The sequence below is a fragment of the Anarrhichthys ocellatus genome, unplaced genomic scaffold, assembly GCF_004355925.1.
Source record: "Anarrhichthys ocellatus isolate YVR2014 unplaced genomic scaffold, GSC_Weel_1.0 scaffold118, whole genome shotgun sequence".
Lineage (NCBI taxonomy): Eukaryota > Metazoa > Chordata > Actinopteri > Perciformes > Anarhichadidae > Anarrhichthys > Anarrhichthys ocellatus.
The window spans coordinates 373,698-381,794 of record NW_022280148.1 but is presented as its reverse complement, the minus strand read 5'-3'; the positions used below and the strand labels follow the sequence as shown (position 1 = coordinate 381,794).

The window sequence follows — 8,097 nt, the reverse complement described above, 5'->3', positions numbered from 1 at the left end:
TGTCCAAATCATTGCTGGATTCACCCCATCCCTCTTAAAGAAAAGAAACCAGAAAGAAAGAAACCATTTTTATTGTCATATACACATACACGAAATTTGCCTTCTGCATTTGACCCATCCCTGTATATAGGGAGCAGGGTGCCCAGGGGTTCAGTATCTTGCTCAGGGACACTACGACACTTCCCAGTCGAGGATCGAACCGTTGACCCTGCGGTTACCAGACAACCCTCTTAACCCAGTAAACAAACCACTCCCAGGAGTTTCATGGTTGTGAGTGCAGTGTTTTAACTGTGTTTTTTTTTCTTCTTCTTCCTTTTAATCACATGAATCGTTTTGCAGGGCATGGCACCTGTCTAGAACCTCTGGCCGTCCCTAGCCGGTTCCCAGAGGCTACAGTAGCCCTTCATGGAGCAGGAGCAGCACAGGTAACCACTTTGAGAGATTTGGTGTGCTTACACTGCCACCTCGTGTCCGGCCGAGCAGCTGCACTCCCCCCGCTGAGCGCTCAGACGGGCTTGGCGCTCGGAGGTCTGCAAGCTGGCGCCACCGCTTTCCCTCACGCCTGAACAGAGATTTATTTATTTTTTTCTCCCGCAGACACCCGGGTTGACAGCCGTCCTCCTCCGCTCTCCAGCAACACATATAAGGAAAGCTAAAAAAAAAAAAACCTGCTTTTTCCGACGCTGTGCTTCCACTTAAAAATCCGCCTGGGTTTGCTTGAGTGGAGAAGAAAAGAGAGCTGCGGTGAAGAGAGAGAGAGAGCCTCCCTTCTTCAGCTGTTGGGTACCAGGTAAGAGAATGTATCATGAATTTGCCACGAGAAACGTGTCATGTTGCCACTCAGTGTTGCGTTGCTGTGTTATAAAGCGCTCAGAGAGGCTCGTGGAGACGGACGAAAGACAATATGCACAACGCGGATTGTTCCGAAGAGACCGCACCTGCTCTTAATGAGTGCGGCCGGTTGTTGGGTGTAAATATACAAACCACTTCTGCAAGGTGCTGTCGACATCAGCAAGGCGGTCACTGGGGAAATGATTGTGATTGCTGAAAGGCGCGCTTGAACGCATCTTCGCGTATTGTTCTCAGTGAGTGATGCAGCTGTGAGTAATAGTTAACAGTTAGTGTTGCTGATATGTGTTATGCAAATAACAAGAGTTGTGCCTTTGTATATATTTTCTGTCTCTAAAACCACATTTCAATATAACTGTTCAATGTGATGCTGCCTACTGAGATGCATGCTACTATTGAAACTAGACAACATTAAAATAGCTGAACTTGCTGTTCTGCAGAGAAGTAAAGCTGGTTTAGTTAACTCCAGTGTAGGCTACATCCCTACAGTGTCTTTGTGTCTGCCTCCCTTGATAATGACAAACTTTACGTGAAGCTGCATGGGCTCATGGACTTTCAGACTGAGCGGCCAGCTTTATCCACCACACTGCCCTCTGCTCCCTCTGTAACGTGTGGAAGATGCCTCTAGGCTGGGGATGCTCCCAAAGGTTTTCTCTTTTCTGTCACTGAAATATCACCTCGGGGGGGCATTGTCTGAGGTCTGTTTTTATGAGACACAGATGTGGATTAGGGCTCATCCTAATCTATTTAGTATCACTCACAGCCCGGCTCTCACGGATGCCTGGAACATTTTTAATAATAGATGGCTGACTAGATTCACGGGCTTGCCGCATCGATTGCTGCCCGTATGAGGCTGTAAAGAGTCGTCCAATGCAACCAAATGACACGAAACCAAAATAATATATCATATAGTAAATTCTAAAACCATAAACTTATTATTGCAAACCTTAGTCGCGATAGGGAAATAGTGATGCCACAGAAGAAGAAAAGAAAATCACGAGGTATACTTGTAAACTGAAAACTCTTGGGAAATTATAGTGACTTGTCATCTTGCTTGGAATAGATCAGATCTAAATCTTCTGCGTCTTTTGATTTTCCGGGTTGCATGAAGTTGTGCCTCTTGTCACGTGCTGCTCTTTGCATTTGTTCCAGAGAATAAAAACTGCTTCTTTATTGCCCTAATTGAATTACACGCCCAAGTCAGGCGCACCAATTACTCCCTTGATTGTGTAACAAGTGCGATAGCTGCCGCATCTGGTGTCCCGTCCCACAGGACCGGTGTGAGGCCGGGCCTGGCTGCGGGCCCGGCTGCGGGCCCATTGATGGCGGTAACCCCCTCATTCATTCAACCAGAAGCTGCGGAATTGAGAGGGCTCAGGATTTCATCCCACGGGGAATACTAATAACCTTACCAGAGAGATTTGTCTCAGGCAGGCGTGATGGCGCGCCAGCACTCTGTGGTCATGCTAGGGGCTGGATGTAGTCTGATAGGGGGAATGAAGCACTTTGATTAGCCCGAGAGAAGTCTTTCACTGGGGTGAATGCTGCCCTGAAGACCAGCAGGTAGGCTGGGTGGTTGCCAATTCTGTTCTTCTTTTTTTTGTTTTTATATTTTCTACACACATTCTAGCTTTTTTTTTTTTTTTTTTGTTTTTTTTTTACATTTTCTTTAACACTATAGTGTTAGATTTAGAATTTGTATATACTGTGATGTATGTACATAGGCTGCACCTAAGGATTATTTTCACCATCAATTATTATTATTATTATTATTTCAAAGAAAAATCTGTTAATCGTTTAGTCTATAAAATGTTTAAAAACTGTGAGAAGATGGCATTCACAATTTCTTTAGAGCCCACAGTGATGCTTTCTGTTCAGTCCAAAAGCTAAAGATTGTCATATATGACACTTCTGAGGAAGAAAAACAAAAATGAGTGAAGCAATTTGTTTATTATAAAAATAGTTCAAGATTAATTTCCTTTGCAGTGATTCTATAATTGTTGCAGCTCTTGGGGGTGTCATGATAAGCTCAATATTTTACAAATTAAAATTGATGTTAATAGTACACATATTATAATTTTGTGTAAATAATCCAGTACCTTTTTATATGATTTCTTTCTGTTCCCAACACACACAAATGCAAAATAAACAAAGTTAAGATGAATTAGACTTTTTCCTGTTGAAAATCTAACATTTTGACAGTCTTTATGTATATTTATCATTCAAATCATATGTGCCATACTGTAGATGCATCTCAAAACCTTTCAAACACCATAGACCCATTTTGTAGAGGAGGCCTAAGTCTAGTTCTAGATAGGGCTCAAACTGTTAACTTACTTTAACTTTCTTAACTTTTGATAAGAAGTCAAATTTGTTCAAATGTATTTGAACACAAGCTACTTAACCTAATTCCATTCCTAATTCTAAATAACTCTGTAAAAATGTTGATGCGACCACTGTCGAACTGATGTGACAAACTAACAAAACCGTTAGCTTTTATCTGGTTGATTGTCCATTCAGCTCAACTCTAGCAATAGCCTAGCCTATGGTTAGGGCACCAGGATGGACAGTCTATTTTGGGAATGACCCGAAATATCTATAAAGATGAAACATACTATTTTTTCCTACATTAATGCAGTTTGAATTCCAAGTAAAAGTGCTTTTTTTCTAAGCTAAATAAGTTTAAATTAGTTTGAATTTACATTTGGAAAGACATTTACTCTTTTTATTGGGTTGCTCAAATAAAAGCCAACACATTGGTGGTAGTGACATTTGATTCCGCTCTGGTTTCTGTCTCAGCCCTGTTTGAACGTGCTCTTGGCTTTGAACTCCAGTGGTGCTGCATGTTGTATTGACGAATGTCATCTTTACCGTTGTTCTGGCGCTTGGCTTTTGATCGATGACAGATTTTCTGCTTTCACCAAGTAATGCTGGGTATTGAACCTCATCACTCTTTTGGTACCAACTGAAATGTGTCCAAATACCAAAGAATGTCTGCAAACGCCTGGTCAGGTTGGAAGGAATATTTAACTTATTGTAAATTCTTGTACACTGTTTGTGTTAAGGCAGCTTTTAACATTTTAGAACTGTCACTGTCTCTGTGAAATGAAAAAAAGACCTTTGTAGAAAAAGTTGTTTGTAAGTTATGTCGGAAAAGGATCGAAAAATAATTTATTTCATACATTTTCTGGTGCAAAGGAAGTAATGAAATTAACATTTGAGGCAGTAACTTGTTTGAAACGAGTAGCTTGGCACTTAGCATTAGCTTCAGGGTGATGGGATGTGGTGCAGGTATGTGTTGGGGGATTTACAGTTGATTGACATGATTCGATAGACCCTGAGGGACTTGACCCGCATCTCCAATTTTGGTCCCTCAATGTAGCTTTCCATTATCACCGCCGCTCCCATCGTCTGCTCCTTCCAGTCTTCTGCACCGCTTTGATCATGCTTCCATTCAACCTCTAGTGCCGTCGCTCACCCTTTTTCTTCCTTGTCATCATTAAATCCGTCCTCTATTCTTGTACTCTTCCACTCCTTGCCACATGGATGGAACACCTTTCTCTCTCTTCTCCCGTCCCCCTTACGATCTCTCTTCATTTCCCATCCTTCCCTCTCTTTCATGTCACAGCTTTCACTTTACAGCTTCTTTTCGTGCCCTTGGGTCGTGTCTGCGTTAGATCACAAGGGTAGCGTTTCACCGAGATCAATGACGGCTGAAGATATTTCATTTAAAGTGTCGGATTGAATTAGGGTGAGCCTCCGCAGTCGAGGGTTTAACGGCCTAGATGGAGAGCAGCGACATGATCTCCCATCACCATCGATTAGCTCCATTGTCATTTTAGTGGGGGGAGTCTCGTCTGATTAATCTGACCCTAAATAGTACCTGGAGGGACGCCATCTGATGCTCTCACGGATTCTAAATTTGTTTATTTTGAAACGTTCTCCTGCAACGTCATGCATTGTTGCAGTGAATCTGGGCTAACCCATGAAAGTCTGCTGTGTTTGCGAGTTACTCGCGGATGCTCAAAGTGTTGACTACAAAGCGTTTCTGATGCCAGCAACGAGTCGGAATTAAAGGCCGTTACAAAAAGGAGGATGGAAGACAAAAGCTGTGTATAATCAAAGAGCAGAGGGTGCAGGACACAAACGGCTTTTCTGGGGGGTTTTATTCTCCTCGGAGAAGGGGAGAGGCTCGCTTGTGTCTCCACACAGAGAGAATAGGGAATGATGATGAGACACAGAGAGGGTAGGAGGGGGATTATTTGTCACCAGTTAGTGTTCGTGGCAGAGAGCTTCATGACACTGATGGCCTATGAAGCTGCTCTTTGAGGATGCCGAATGAATTTGCCATGGCACGTCCCCGGGCAGCCGGGAGCCGTGGATACATTTTCCAGTACAGTGAGAGATTGGGAGGTTGGCTTGGAGAACGAAGATTTTGGCTCCTTAAAATGAGGTGCTCTAACAGTGGAAGGGAACAGGTAAGGGAAAAACAGGTGGCTGAGTCAAATGAAAATTATTAAGTAGTGTCTTTGACAGAGCTTAGCTTCAGGTGGTTTTTTGAAATAATGGAACTGTATTACCCTGTGGATCAGTTGCTCATTTGTGTTTTGTCTCTATATTACAAAGAAAAGGTGCTGGATGTAAGAGGACCTCATTTACTAAAAATCTGCTACTTTTGAAGGAAAGTGCCAGATCGGCTTTTGGGGAACTTGCACTGTCTGCGTATTGCAAAATTCTGGCCGTAATGTTAGCAGCATGGCTCTAGGGATGGCAGTGTTGGTCGGTGGGTCAATCACTATGGTCCAGACTGAAATATATAACAACTTGTGAGATAGATTGCCCTGATATTTAGTACAGACATTCAGGCTCCCCAGAGGATGATTCCTAATGACTTGATGGTGAGCCCCTGACCTTTCTTCTAGCCCCATCATCATATCAGATTTTTAATATGTCCAATACTTTGGTTTATGCAAAAGTAATTATATTCCCATCAGGCTCAGCTATTATTTGCTGTGGGCTTATTAGCAAATAGGCTAAAATAAGAAGGTCAACAAGGTACAACGACTTAAGCATTTATCTGTGCACATGTACAGCCTTACAGGCTGCTAGCATGGCTGTCTTTTTACTTCGCTAACTGATTGGATGTGCACTGATTGTCCTTTGTTAAAGCAGCCGGCGAGTTAGATAATAGCATCAAGTAAACGTTTGAAATTGAAATGGCACATGACAATGAAGGGTAACTTTTCCAAGGCAAAAATAGATGCCTGAAAGAAAGGGCTTCAGACTGAGATTAATGTCCAATCTACTTGTTTGGTGATATAAACCTTTCCGACATCTGCCCCAACATCCCACAAATCCACCAGCTCCTTGTCGACACCCGACATAGCCCTACTTTCCCTGCCACAACCTCCATCGGCCGGTGTCTCTTTTAACCTTCACCGGTCCAAAGAACCAACAGAGTGTGTGTTTTCTTCGCCGGCAGCATCCTACTTCAGCTTCACACAATCCCACACATTGACGGTATGTTGAAAATGGAGCTGTCGGGCTCCAAACATGTTCTTTGCCTGTTGGTATCTTAGGCAATCTAGGGGGTTTGAACTGCCAAATAATGTTGTCCCCCACAGTGTTATGGTGCTCTTGTTTTAATACCGTTAAAACCAAGAAAAGTGGGATCAGTACTAGTGGCTGGAAGTCTCAGCGGTGACTTTTCGATTTAACTACGTTTAGGTTTAAAGTGCCATTGCGTCAGTGAAATGCGCTAAACACATCCATCGTTCTCTGGCAAAAGGTGGTTTTGATCCAAACCAGCTGAGCCCTAATCGAGTCTGATGTTAACACCCTGCTGCTGTTAAGGAGTGCTGACTACAGACGTGTTACATTCCGTCTGATTGGCAGTGCTGACAGCAGGGTCTTTTACTTTGATACCTAAAATGCCGAGCGACATGGCAGGAACAAGCTACAGCTGAACGTCTACAAGAAGAAGATGAAACTCATCTTGGAGCTTGAAGCTGCATAGGAAGAGATAACAGAGCCGGCATCCACTTCCTCTCAATGTGTAGCAACTTTTCAATCCTGACTCGTGCTAATGCTTTAATATGAAACGTTGTGCACTCCACAAATGGCATGAATCTGCATTTTTATGCCATTTTCCGCGAGATTGATAACCCATCGGTTTGAATGTGGCAGGCTGAGAGCAAGGCAAGGAGAAATATCCGCGCTTGGCTCTTATTTACATCAGGCCCATTCATCTCCCCGCTCATTTTAAGCTGAGTTTGACATTGAAGAGGCTGCGTATTAAACACGGGAGCAAGGAGACTTGGGTTTGTATCGCATAGTTTTTTTTTTTTTTTTGCCCCCTTTAGGGGCGAATCGGACATGATGAATGGCATGGCGGTTTAATGATCTTGTAGCTCAAAGGCAAGTGCTGAAGCAGGCGCATTATGTGCTAACTGCAGGGAGATGAAGATAGACTTTTGCTGGAAGCCTGCAGCGTTCCCATGTGATGGCTTCCACCTCAATTAAAGGAATGATCTGTGGAGTAAAAGGGATAAAGGAGAATTCATACTTATGGGATCCCCCCTCTACACCCACATACAAAAAAAAGAAACCCAAACCCTACCCCGTGACTACATATTCCTCCTCCTTTATTACGACTATGCACCAGCAGCAGAATTCAACATGTTGCCTGTGACTCCCTTAGGGTTTGTCGCTCTCTAACACACATCCATACGGGTATTCTGGGAAATTAAGGGGGGTGATTTACATTTTACAGGGATGCTTTTGTTTCTGCAAGCCTCACATGTTGTAATCTCTTGATCAGTGATCTCTTGGCACACCTACTGCACATCACTGGATCAAATATGCTTCAGTTTCCATTACATCTCCATTCAGCTCTTCGACATGGTTGGTGTTTGTAGGCACCGTGAACACATTTCGGTTACCTAGTTGCCTCCTTCCTGCTGTCTGTCTTTCTCTGCATGTGAAGGTGGCAAAGCCCGAAGACTTCGGGAAGCACTAATCTGCTCTCAGTGCGTTTGCACAATGCAACATGTCATTATGAAAGTATCAAATCCTCCTCTGTGGCCCCTGAGGACTTCTTAGAGCTCCGGCTTTGGGATTATGTTCGGTATTGTTTGTACGTGCAAGTTTGGATATGAAATTAGTGCTTGGATTCACTTCTGCTTCGGCAACTTGCTCTGTGTATGTGGTGTGTGTGTGTGTGCATGCGTGTCTTGGGGAAGATTTGGC

At 43.4% G+C, this 8,097-nt stretch overlaps 1 long non-coding RNA gene across 1 annotated transcript in view; it reads left to right on the top strand.

The window, feature by feature from the left end:
• Positions 1 to 509: 509 nt before the first annotated feature.
• The window catches only part of LOC116399622 (uncharacterized), a 61,792-nt gene continuing 54,204 nt past the window's right edge, over positions 510 to 8,097 (top strand). The window contains exon 1 of the long non-coding RNA XR_004213848.1: positions 510 to 790. This is a non-coding gene — a long non-coding RNA (uncharacterized LOC116399622). The remainder of the gene's footprint in view (positions 791 to 8,097) is intronic.